At 36.0% G+C, this 13,864-nt stretch overlaps 1 pseudogene; it reads left to right on the top strand.

Moving 5' to 3' along the window:
- Positions 1-255: 255 nt before the first annotated feature.
- On the top strand, positions 256-13,544 carry LOC149164399 (histone H2A variant 1 pseudogene; annotated as a pseudogene).
- Positions 13,545-13,864: the final 320 nt, after the last annotated feature.

Genomic DNA, 13,864 nt, shown 5'->3' with positions numbered 1-13,864 from the left:
AAGAGTAAGAAAGGTGCACATCGCCACCTCTGAAAACTCAATGTACTTATTCATGTCTTCTATTTACTGTTTTTCATGCTCAAATACAAAGTCTTTCTGCACGTTCGCACTGCTCTATTAAGCTGTTTTCTTTCTGCATTATCCAAGAGTGGGGGATATCTGTAACCCATGTAAAGTGGGTTTTGAGAAAAAAAACGGCATTTGCAGGTCTTTAGATCTACTTGATTTTCCAAGCGTTTATACGAGGAAGACACAATGGTTGTGGGAGAGAATCAATCTGGCAAATGTGCCGAGGGCCTACCGAAAGTCGAAGGCAATCAATCCGTCAAAGGTGCGAAGGTCCCCCAGAAGGGAAAATCCACCACAGCCGCTAATGATAAAACTGAGAGGAAAAATCCGGTTTCTCGCTCATTTCGTGCGGGCCTACAGGTTCTAATGTTTTCCAATATTGATACTGCAATTTCCTTTTGATTTTTTCATTGTTTATGTTGCTCATTGTTGTGAAATGATATATGTCTGTGACCTTTACTATTCAATGAGAGATCCGTGTAAACCGGCGTGCGCTAGGTTCCTTTGTGAAAACCGTTTGCTATTCCAGACACCTCTTATGACATCTATCGGATGGTATAGATCTTATGGTTAATGGTTGTTAAAATATCAATTCGACACACACATGAAGAACCGTTAAAATCTTATGGACATTAATGGCTTCTCGCTGTGTTTAGAATTAAGAAAAAATTCTTAGAAATATCTTTTTGGACCACCTCCAGAAACCCCCTTGACTGCATCCTTTTGGTTTGCGCTGGTTTTGATGTTTTCCTTTGGTCGTACGACACATCCCCACATCCGGTTGTTCCTTGCTAGTCCACTTGATGTTTGATTTTGTGTAAGAAAAGGTAAAACCATTGGGTGAAAAGGTACGTCAATTCTCCATTTTAGACAGACAACATTGATTTCGAATTGAAGCGAGCAGTGGGGAGTTTTTAAGTAGAGAGTTTTCAAAGCGTCTCTGGGGTCGCTATAGTTGAGGACGAGTTTTTAAGTAGAGAGTTTTTGTTGAAATCTAATTTCAACGCAGACCACCAGAAACCGTTCACCAAGCCAGAAACCGTCCGCCGGAAAGTTCTCGGGCCATTCTCCATCAAAGGGATTTTTCCGATTTTTGAACCCGAGAAATTTTGGAGCCGACACGTGGTTCAGCCCTGACGTAACACAACGTAAGAATCTCGGGTGTTAATGTTCAGCATAAGTTGGTCTTCCGATATCGTTCTCTACCGTCGGATCTGCTCCACCTTTTTCAGCCGTTGATTGATTAAACCTCCACACGGGGCTGCGTCAATTCAAGTTTTGCGTGGAGTGAAAGTTTTTTTTGGTTGACCGCCGTAGGTGAAAGAGTTAATGTTGGTACAAGATTTTAGTGGCCCTTTTTAATATGAGTATGGGCACGTTACAATATATATATTTTTTTTATATAGCACGTAGGTTTCTTTATGTAAAAGGTATGTAGCATTTAAAGATAGGTATGGTCGTTTTTAATGCAATGTAATACAAAAAAGAGGAGCTCGTATATTTGTTTTTGAGTGTGTTGACTTTTTATTCTCATGCATGGCACATGGGAGAAAAATACATCTGGTGTTCGCAACAGCAGCGTGGAGAACCAGAGGATGTATGCACAGCAGTGCACAAATATATTTTGTAATGTTTTGTGAGGCATTCAAGAACAGATGAGTAAGAAAAACCATGTGTGGTTTTGCACAGCAGTGCATAAAGAAAATGATGGAACGAATTTTTGTAAGCTTGTGTAATTTTTATTTACAGTAGTAAAATTATGTAAACTTTTACAGCAGTAAGTTGTTTTTCACTGCAGTGAATATAAAAGGGATTTTACAGTGGTAAATCTTTGTATCAGTTTTTAATGAATAGAAAGTTTTTATGGTGGTGAAATACTTTGTCTCTCAGTGAATTTTTTTAAGTGTTCCTGTGCACAAAAGATCCTGGAGTAAAGTAAAACAGAGCATTGTCTCTGTGTGTTTGAATCTTTGTTTTTGGTATTTTCCCCTTTAAAAAAAGCCCAACAGTGGTATCAGAGCTGACTCAGGCTCTTTAAAGAAGTTAAAGAAGCTGAAGGGAGAAGTTTGTTGCTGTAGCAAAACTTCTCAGGCAGACAGAAGACTAAGACAGGAAAGGAGTCAGGTATTCCAAAAGTTTTTTTTTGTGTTGCTGAAGAAACAGTCAGTTGTTTTAAACACACAGTCAAGGATTTAGAGGCATAGATCAGAATACAAGGAATGGCCAGCACAAGCACTGGTATGGGTTTGTTTAACACCCAAGTCCCACAGTTTAATGGGAAGAACTATGACTACTGGTCAATAACTATGACAGCCCTGTTTGCCTCTCAAGATTTATGGGAAATAGTTGAAGATGGTTTTGAAGAAGTAGCAGATGAAAATGAGTTCAATGCACTAACTCAGGGAGAGAGAGATCAGCTGAAGGGCAATAGGAAGAAGGATGCAAAGGCCATTTTATTGTTGCATCTAGCAGTAGACCAGAGTATATTTCCAAGGATAGCAGCAGCTAAAACATCAAATGAAGCATGGCAAACCCTCAAGACAGCCTATCAAGGCATGGAGAGAGTGAAGACAACAAAACTACAATTGCTGAGAAAAGATTTTGAGAACTTGAACATGAAGGAGTCAGATAACATTGACTCATTCTTCACTCATGTGATTGGTGTAATCACACGAATGAGAACTCATGGAGAAACCATTGAAGATAGAAGGATTGTGGAGAAAATATTGAGGGTCTTACCCTCAAGGTTCGATGCCATAGTCACCACCATTGAAGAGACAAAGGATCTCTCAAACTATTCAGTTGATGAGCTACATGCATCACTGATAACACATGAGCAGAGGTTGAGTAGGAAGGAAAACTCATCTCTTGAGCAAGCCTTCAAGACCCAGATGTCCTTTGGAAGAGGAAGAGGTCAAGGCAGAGGAAACAAAAGAGGAAGAGGCAGAAGCCAGAACAGAGGTGGAAGGAACAGCCCATCAAATGCACAAGGAAGAGGCAGCAATCCAATCAGAACCAAGGTCAAGGCAGCAGCCAACAAAGAGATCAGTATCAGGCTCAAGGACAAAGGTATGATAAATCTAATGTTCAATGCTATTATTGCAAAAAGTATGGACATTATGCTAGTGATTGTAGAAAGAAACAACATGATAAGAACAACAGACAAAATGCAAATGTTACAAGAGAAAACAGCAGTCAAGAAAATGTCCTGTTAGCTTGTAACATGGCTGAAACAGATAGTGAGGACATATGGTTTCTAGTCTCAGGTTGCAGCAACCATATGACAGGGAATATAGCCCTCTTTTCAGCCTTAAATCAGAATTTGAAATCAGAGGTCACACTAGGAACTGATTGTAAAGTGTCTGTTATGGGAAAAGGGGAGGTAAAAATATTTACAAAACAAGGAGAAAGGAAAACAATAGCAGATGTCTACTATGTCCCCGGAATGAGATGTAACCTCTTGAGTGTTGGACAACTTATCCAAAAGGGCTACATTGTTTACTTTGTAAATGATGTGTGCACCATCATGGACATACCACCCAGCAAAAGATGCATTGCTGAAGTGAAAATGACAAGGAACAGGATGTTCCCTCTCTGGATCATGGCAGACTTGAAGAACAAAAGGGAAATGGCAGCAGTCACCCAAGAGGCCTTCCAAAGTGTGCCAAAGGATGAGAATTGGTTATGGCACTTGAGATTCGGGCATCTAAATTTTGGAGGTCTAAACTTATTGAGCAGAAAAGGAATGGTAAAGGGATTACCATTGATAGAAAAGCCGGACAGCCTTTGTGAAGGTTGTATATTGGGCAAACAACATAGAGAGAGTTTTCCATCAGGGAAAAGTATAAGGGCAAAGGCACCCTTAGAGATTATCCACTCAGATTTGTGTCGACCAATGCAAGCTCCATCATTAGTTGGCAACCTATATTTCTTGACATTCATTGATGATTTTACAAGAAAGACTTGGATATACTTCCTCAAGAACAAAAGTGAAGTCTTTGAGAAATTCCAAAACTTCAAGGCATTTGTGGAAAACCAAAGCGGGCTGCACATAAAAGTATTGAGAACTGATAGAGGAGGTGAGTATATCTCAAATGAATTCCTAAAGTTTTGTAGAGAAAATGGAATACATAAACAGTTCACAACTCGGTACACTCCGCAGCAAAATGGAGTTGCTGAAAGGAAAAACAGAACCATCATGGAGATGGCAAGGAGCATGTTGAAGGCAAAGCATTTGCCAAATGAGTATTGGGCTGAAGCTGTACATTGTGCAGTGTATATTCTGAACAGGTGTCCTACAAAAGCAGACTTGAACAAAGTGCTAGAAGAGGCATGGAGTGGGAGAAAGCAAGGAGTCACCCACATGAGAGTTTTTGGGTGTGTGGCCTATGCACACATACCAGATCAGCTAAGGAGGAAGTTGGACAACAAAGGGGAGAAATGCATCTTCATTGGATACAGTGATGAATCCAAAGCCTACAGGTTGTACATCCCATCTACCAAGAAGTTCTTTGTAAGCAGGGATGTTCAATTCATTGAAGAGGAAGCTTGGGATGGAAGCATAGAGAAAACAGTGAATGTCAAGAATTGTTTGTCTCATGATGAAGATGAAGAGGAGGTGGCTGAAATGCATCCCCAAACAGCAGTGCCAACACAAGAACAGCAAGGGACACCATTTAGGATAAATGAAAGTGCTTCTCCAAGCACACCACAAGGAGGAAATTCAAGTGCATCTTCAAGCACTTGCACACCAAATGAAAGAGGTAAGAAGTTTAGAAATCTAAGTGACATTTATGATGAAGGAATGAATTCCTTATTTGCCTTGTATTGTCATGTTGATGATCCTATTCATTTCGAAGATGCAATTAAAGATAGGAAATGAATAGAACCTATGGATTAGGAGATGAATGCCATAGAGAGAAACAAAACATGGGATTTGGTTGAGTTACCAAAAGGCAAAGAAGTCATTGGTGTGAAATGGGTCTACAAGACCAAGAGCAATGGTGAAGGCAAGATAGAAAGGCACAAGGCAAGGCTGGCTGTTAAAGGCTACAAGCAGCAGTATGGAAGAGATTATGAGGAGACTTTCGCCCCGGTTCCAAGAATGGAAACCATGAGAGCAGTGCTGTCCATAGCAGCACAAAACAAATGGAAAGTCTACCAAATGGATGTGAAATCAACATTCCTAAATGGAGTGTTAATGGAAGAGGTCTATGTGGAACAGCCTCTCGGATATGAGAAGAAAGGTGAAGAGCACAAAGTGTGCAAATTGAAGAAAGCTCTTTATGGGCTGAAGCAAGCGCCAAGAGCATGGTACAACAGGATAGATTCGTATTTATTGGATAATGAATTCGACAAGTGTGAAGGAGAACCCACCGTCTACATCAAAGAAAAAGATGGTAAAATTTTGATTGTTGTCTTATATGTTGATGATGTTATTTTCACAGGCAATGATATTTATCTTATTGAGAATTTTAAACCAGTCATGAAGGATGAATTTGAAATGACTGACATAGGTTTGTTGAGATACTTCTTAGGCATAGAAGTAGATCAAAATGAAAAAGGAATTTTTATATCTCAAGCAAGATATGTAAATCAAGTTTTGGGCAGATTTAAGATGGAAGAATGCAAGGCAGCAATCACTCCCACAGTGATGGGATTAAATCTCAGCAGAGAGGACAGCAGCAAGGATTTTGATCCTAGCTTGTATAAAAGTATTGTGGGCAGCCTTATGTATTTAACAGCAACTAGGCCTGATTTAATGTATGCTGTTAGTTTAATTTCCAGGTTCCTGGAGAGGCCGAAGGAGGCACATTAGCAGGCAACAAAGAGAATTTTGAGGTATGTTAAAGGTACCAAAATGTTTGGAATTCTATATCATGCCTCAGAACATTCAGATTTGGTTGGATACACTGACAGTGATTGGGCTGGAAGTGTAGATGATCGGAAGAGCACTTCCGGTTATGTTTTTAATATGGGTTCAGGAGCCATCTCATGGGCTTCTAAGAAGCAGTCCATTGTAGCATTGTCTACAGCAGAGGCTGAATATGTGGCAGCTACAGCAGCAGCATGTCAAGCAGTGTGGATGAGAAGAATGTTGAGAAGCTTAGGCCAAGAGCAGGCAAAAGCGACAGTGATTTTTTGTGACAATAGCTCAGCTATTGCATTGCCAAAGAATTTAGTGTTTCATAAGATAACGAAACACATTGATACCAGGTTTCACTACATCAGAGAATTGGTGAACAATGGAGAAATTGTCCTAGAACATTGCAGGACTCAAGAACAGGTAGCAGACATCTTGACAAAGCCACTGGATCAGAAGAGCTTTGAATTTTTGAGAAAGTGTCTGGGTATGACCGAATGCCCAGCTGTTGAAATTAAAGGGGAGTGTTGAAATCTAATTTCAACGCAGACCACCAGAAACCGTTCACCAAGCCAGAAACCGTCCGCCGGAAAGTTCTCGGGCCATTCTCCGTCAAAGGGATTTTTCCGATGTTTGAACCCGAGAAATTTTGGAGCCGACACGTGGTTCAGCCCTGACGTAACGCAACGTAAGAATCTCGGGTGTTAATGTTCAGCATAAGTTGGTCTTCCGATATCGTTCTCTACCATCGGATTTGCTCCACCTTTTTCAGCCGTTGATTGATTAAACCTGCACACGGGGCTGCGTCAATTTAAGTTTTGCGTGGAGTGAAAGTTTTTTTTGGTTGACTGCCGTAGGTGAAAGAGTTAATGTTGGTACAAGATTTTGGTGGCCCTTTTTAATATGAGTATGGGCACGTTACAATATATATATATTTTTTATATAGCACGTAGGTTTCTTTATGTAAAAGGTATGTAGCATTTAAATATAGGTATGGTCGTTTTTAATTCAATGTAATGCAAAAAAGAGGAGCTCGTATATTTGTTTTTGAGTGTGTTGACTTTTTATTCTCATGCATGGCACATGGGAGAAAAATACATCTGGTGTTCGCAGTAGAAGCGTGGAGAACCAGAGGATGTATGCACAGCAGTGCACAAATATATTTTGTAATGTTTTGTGAGGCATTGAAGAACAGAGGAGTAAGAAAAACCATGTGTGGTTTTGCACAGCAGTGCATAAAGAAAATGATGGAACGAATTTTTGTAAGCTTGTGTAATTTTTATTTACAGCAGTAAAATTATGTAAACTTTTATTACAGCAGTAAGTTGTTTTTCACTGCAGTGAATATAAAAGGGATTTTACAGTGGTAAATCTTTGTATCAGTTTTTAATGAATAGAAAGTTTTTATGGTGGTGAAATACTCTGTCTCTCAGTGAATTTTTTTAAGTTTTCCTGTGCACAAAAGATCCTGGAGTAAAGTAAAACAGAGCATTGTCTCTGTGTGTTTGAATCTTGGTTTTTGGTATTTTCCCCTTTAAAAAAAGCCCAACAGTTTTCAGAGCCTTGGGGTCGCTATAGTCGAGGACCATGCACAAGGACAAGGTTAAGGTTCATGCCTTTAGCTCTTGATGAGATCCATGGCGCTGAGGTTATATGCTACATAGTACATAAAATGGAATTGAATGAATGAAATTATTGAACTCGAACCTGGGGATTTCGGCGAATAACAACTGCGAAAAGTGACTCGTCGATGCGGACAAGATTGTGTTGGGGAAGAAACCTCATCAATTCGGTATTCATATATCTGACCTAGATGTTGTTGTTTGCCTTAAACCATTGATTTATTGGGTAGTGATAGTGTACTCAATTACTAATTCATTGTTTAGCAATTCCTTTCTCTTATTAGGCTTCATTGCTGGTTTTGATACATTGTGTGCGTGACTGTCAATTACGAAACTGCACTTAGCCTCGAACCTGACTGGGCACTCTAGTTATTGGTTCTTTAATCTCTTTTAGAAATCTCGGTCTACAACCCTCTATACTTTCAGGAAATAACTGGCTATAGCAGCAGATTTATTTCTTGTCTTAATTACAATGTTCCACACACATTCAAGTTGGAGTAGTCATCTTGGAGGTTCTGTGGTTATTGGTATTGAATACCCATTTAAAACTCGAGTCTATCGAATGTGGGTCAGTGATGCTGCGCACTTCATAGTTTATAGTTGCGGGTGGTTTTTGAACTAGATCGATGGTGTTATGAGGTAACGGTCTTCCATCGTGGAGGCCAACTACTTTTGTTAAAGAAACGTACATATTTTTTATGCTTCTGGGTTACAAGCTAGAGTATCACTATTTTGGTTTGAAGAAGTGGAACAAACGTAGCCCATAATAGAGCAGAATTGAGATGAATGCAAGGATTTCCTCCAAAGATTTATAGAGAATGAGTTATAGAGAATGAGTTTCTTTTAGGTTTGAACTTGATACAGTTAATTGATTCAACTAAATTATTAGTAAAACAAAAGAGATAAGATACGATACAAATATACACATTAACAAAATGATTTAGGAAATAAAAAATATTTTTTCAAATATATCTATCTTTACAATATTATAATACGATACATATGTCTTGTTCCATTTATAAATTGTTAAACCGTTTAAGCTCTATAAGAATCCAGGCATAGTTCCTTAATAAAAATAGCAAAACCATGGGTTAAAAACTATGGACCACAAAACCACTAGAGGAAAAACCATTGTACCAAAAACAACAAAAACTAGACATAAAAAACTGTAACTTCTTTAAAACCCCCACATAGGTAGGATTCCACTACCTTTTGTTTAAAACCCCCACATAGTTAGGATTCCACTCCCTTTAGGATCTCCCAAGTAGGGTGGTTCTGAGGCTCATGTGTTGAAATTTTAGTGTAGCTAGGACTAGAATAGATTTTCACAATTGATAAATACTTCTTTTGATGCAATCACTTCTTTCTTTATTCTTCAATCAACAAGTAGCTATACATGAAAAAAAAAATTAAATTCTTCAATAAGAAAAGGGATCACAATAGCCAATGAACAATAGACAAAACACACAAATATTAGGCTAAAAAAAAGCCCTATGTGAAACCAAAATTCTTTCCTTATGAGAGACTTTTTGTTTATCAAAAGTACATGAAACATATTCCAACCCATCCAAATTTTTCCCGAAAATATCAGTCACAAAAATCGATAAATAGAGAGAAAGAACAACTCCAAGTCAACTATATATACTAGTTTTGACAATAAGGCAGAAATTTGGGTCTCTCCTCAATGTAACAAGAAGCTAAATTAAGTATTGTTGTCTCCACGAAAAGCTAGTCAATCAAAGTTAATTTCCAATGCCTTATGAAAATCCCTTGAGAATATTGATTGAGTTCACTTCCGAAAACTACATTAGACCAAGGTTTATTATCCAAAAATATCATTTCATAATACATTTGAATTCATCTAATATCATATTTTATTTTTATATCATGTCCTTAGCATAAATAAAAATTGTAATGGTTATATCCTAATCTGATTTAGTATAAAAAATAATCTCATGGAATCCCCTCCTAAATCCATCTTTGAGTAAATATAAGGGAATCAAACATAAGATTCTCTTGTAACTTACTTCATGCCATCCAGGAATTGATTCAACTTGTGCATTTTGTAGTATTTTTCTTTTATTAAGAATCCCAATTTTTTATATACATACACCTCTTCTAAATTTCCATTCAAGCTCAATTAACATCCATATGGTAAAATAACCGTTTATTTCAAATTATAATGGATAATATATTTCTAAGAGAATCCAAAGTTGTTGCTAAACCAATAGCATTCCATGTCTAATTCCCTTTAAAAGCCTCGATTGCTTCCTTCTTAGAATAAGTAGGACACTAGGATAATAAGAAAAAATGATATTGTTGATCCATGTCATCACATTTCTAGTCTATTTCCCTTGGCATCATTTTTTTTTCTCTCACTAAATATTCTAACTCACTAAATGAAGAAGGCTTATTTCTCTAATTTCTCATTGAATTTGTTGATTCTTGGCTACAAGAAGACCTATATTTTAGTATATGCACCTGTAAAAATGGAAATATTGGTGAAGGGATTTGCTTCAGTCAACCTCTCACATGTCCATCTATTGGGAGAGATGGATTTTTACCATATATTCATTCATTCTATTGACCATTCCAAGATTTTCTTCCAAAAATTTTCAATGTTTGCTCACCACAAATTTCTTCGTGACATAATTATATAGTATGTAGGCTTTGAACTATTAAGTGAACCAAATGAAAGTTCATCTTTTTCAGTTTTATTTTCCACTACAACCTTAAATCCTTTTGTAAATGTGTCTCATTTTATCTTGAAGAAAGATACTGAAACTTTCCTCATAAAATCATAAATAAATTTTCAAGAATAAAAACTACAACCAATTGAATTCATTTTCAATGGCTCCACATATATGTGTCTGGACAAGTAATAGATTCTCCTCACATCTGTAGGAGGCTCCTAGAAAAGTGTCTAATTGAGGCTTTTGAAGAATGGAACATTAACAAATGTTTGTTTTCTCATTGAATATGGGTATTCCTTTAACCATTAAATTTTTTCTAGTAGAGATTAAGCCTCCTAAAAGTTAGGTAACCATAGTTGATATGCCACAATCCCTTCTAGTATATGCTTCAAACATTTCATGCATGCTCTTTGACACATTTACGACTTCTCATATTGAATGTTAAAATTATATTATGGCTGATTTGGACCTTTGTAGCAAGTCTTCTACTAAGTGACTTATCTAAGATTATGCGTGTTGAGTCTTTTAATCCAACATCATGACCATGCTAACATGAATATCCAATACTTAAAACATATTATATATTATATTTGGAATGCAAAACACATTAAGAACATATTTCTTCTCATTTCCCTTAACACAAAAAAACACCATTGCCTATGGCCTTAACATGATGATCATCTACTAAAGTAATATTATATTGAAAAAAACTATCAATATTAAAATTTGATTCCTATTATTTGTCACATGATTATTGTATCACTATCTTGAAATCGAATATCCTTAATGTAATGTTCTTCAATGATTTCAAATGAGATGAAAATTGGATCAAGTGTATCATCTTCAATATTGGAGACATTTTAGTTTTCCTTGATTAGGTCTCACTTTTTCTTTTCCCATTAAGTTTGATAGTGACTATATTTTTTTGTAGTAGTAATATTGTATCCTCGATACGTATATGAATCTTCTACATCTCCCCATTGGATCTGTCATTATTTCATCTAATTAATGATTACCTGTATCTCTTCACCCTCTACATTTTCCTCTACCAATGGGTTCCTAAGTTTCTAGAGCATGTTATAGTGACTCCTCCATGTCGATTGTAGATTCATGAGACAAAGACATCCCATTAGCTACTATGTTGTTAGTTTTTATATATCTTTTCACTCCACAATGGAGATGAAAAACATATGATTGTTCTTTTGTAGGGTTTTGAAAAATGTTTCCACAATTTATTAAGTTAATTTTCCATCTATGAGATTCACAACTATCGTCACTGTGTTCATGAACTAGTCAAAATTCCTTGTCTCTGTCATCAATGTTTTAAACTCTCTCTGGATGGCCTCAAGTTTCCCAATATTCACTTTGTCATTGCCTTGATATTCTAGCCCCATAGTATTATAGGTTTGCTTTTCAATGAATCTTTCCATATTATCAAATTTAAACTTGAGTTTGTTGCACATTGGATAAACCAATCCTCCCCATCCTTGGCTAACACCTGCTTCTTTTGGTCTAACTAAAATCGTGATTCCCACCAAATGGTATCACATCAGAAATTCAACATTAGATAAACCAATGTTGCCCCTGGATTCTTATGGTTGACTAACATATGCAAGTTTTCATATAAAGAAAATCTTGGTTCCCAAAGAGTCATTTACAAAACTCTAGATTCAAACATTGGTCTTGTTTTTCTTTTTTCTTATTTTTACAAGTTTAATTTTATGGAAATTAGGTTGGTTGATAGCTCTGAGAATCCATTCTCCATAAATTCTGAAAAGTCTCCTTCATACATGAAGGTGTTCACTCACATACATTACATCTCATTTCTCATACATTACAACTCATATACAGTTCTTTAGAGAAGAAATCATCCTTATTTGCTTGTATTACAAATATTTGTTTATATTACTTGTAGAGACTAGTTTTTAAATTTTTGCAATATCAAAATTTCTCTTTTTTGGAAACCCTAGTTACTTCATCTAAAACATAACCATAATAGTCCATTTTTTTAGCTTTAGTCATTACTTTTAGCAAAACTAATAATTCCAAGGGAGAATTTCTTTTGCACCTAGAACCTAATAGCCTGACCTCTACAAATACGTGAACCAAGTGGCGGTGCATCAATGATGAAAAAGTACCATCCCAAACATTGTAAATATGGCTTTGTAAATATGAAGTCTCCTAGTCAATTTCTTTATGGATGTGTGTTGTCAAAAAGATAAAAGAGGAAGAAGAAACACATAGCTCTTGGCTCACCTTGTCACTATTAAATGTTGTCTTAGATAAGTGTCTTGAAAAACTATAAATATCTAACAACTTATTAAATATTATATTAGATAAGTGTCTAATATGTGACAACCAGCATAATCATATACATTGAAAATATACCCAAAAAAAATAAACATCAGTAAATTTATTTTATTTTATTATACATTTTATACTATTTATATTAAAAATTCAAAATTATTAAACAGTACTAAATTATAATTCTAAATCACATTATTATAAATAAGTAAAAAATAATTTAAATTTTAATATTTAAAAATAAAAGCATCAAAATCTCAACCCCTACAATAGTAATTCACTAATCAAGAGCAATGTCATGCGTGGCAATCCGAATACATGCCTCGGTTAGTATGTGGAGCAGGTTTTTCAGTTCTTTTACTTGCATTTGTATTTATCGATTTTCATGATTCAACTGAAGTAATTCTAGACATTTATTTTTAGGATGAAACATCTCCGATGAAGCTCTGTAATAATTGAAATACTGTTGTGAATAAGAACTCCACACAATTCCTGTAATATGTTCAACTCTCTAGACTTGGTTTCTATATGTTTATTTTCTATAAATTTTCATGTCAAAATCTTGATTCTAAAGAAGTAATTTTAGCATGCTTTTTCCTGAGAGAAATATCATTTTTCAACCTTTGTAACAATTCAAATACTCTGACAAAGGGCTCCTGTAATATGTGGACTGAAATGTTTTGCTTATTGCAGTTTCCAGTGGGACGGATCCACCGTTTCTTGAAGTCTCGAGTATCTTCAAATGTAAGGGTAGGAGCTACCGCAGCAGTATATGCTGCAGGCGTTCTGGAGTATGTTTGTGCAGAGATTTTAGAACTGGCAGGAAATGCCAGTAAAGATCTCAAGGTTAAACGTATTACTCCAAGGCATTTGCAGCTGGCCATTAGAGCAGATGAAGAACTTGATACTTTGTTCAAAGGTGTTATCTCTGGTGGAGGTGTCATCCCTTACATTCACCCGTCACTTTCTGGCAAATCCACAAAGAAAGATTAGTTTTTCTGTTTCTCTGTTTCATGAAATTTAGGAATGCCGTATGTTTTTCCTTATTTTATTGCATGGATTTGGTTTGGACCTTTTCCCTTGAAACTTACCGAAATTGGTGATATTTCATACAATTATAACAATTTTTATTATAAGAAAATATTTACAGAGTTATAATTATTGTTATAGAGTAATATTTAACATTTTTATCATTTTTATGTTGTACTTTTATCTTATCAATTATTAGTCGTATTTGAGTATGAATTTTAAACTTTTTAATATGATATTGTAGTAATTTCCAAATTTTAAATATGGTAACAAAGTAGATTTCT

This window comes from Pinus tabuliformis, chromosome 5_1 (assembly GCF_031772625.1).
Source record: "Pinus tabuliformis cultivar Carrire ecotype Pingquan chromosome 5_1, CPIR1, whole genome shotgun sequence".
NCBI lineage: Eukaryota > Viridiplantae > Streptophyta > Pinopsida > Pinales > Pinaceae > Pinus > Pinus tabuliformis.
The sequence above is the reverse complement of the archived record's forward strand: the minus strand, read 5'-3'. Positions and strand labels throughout refer to the sequence as shown.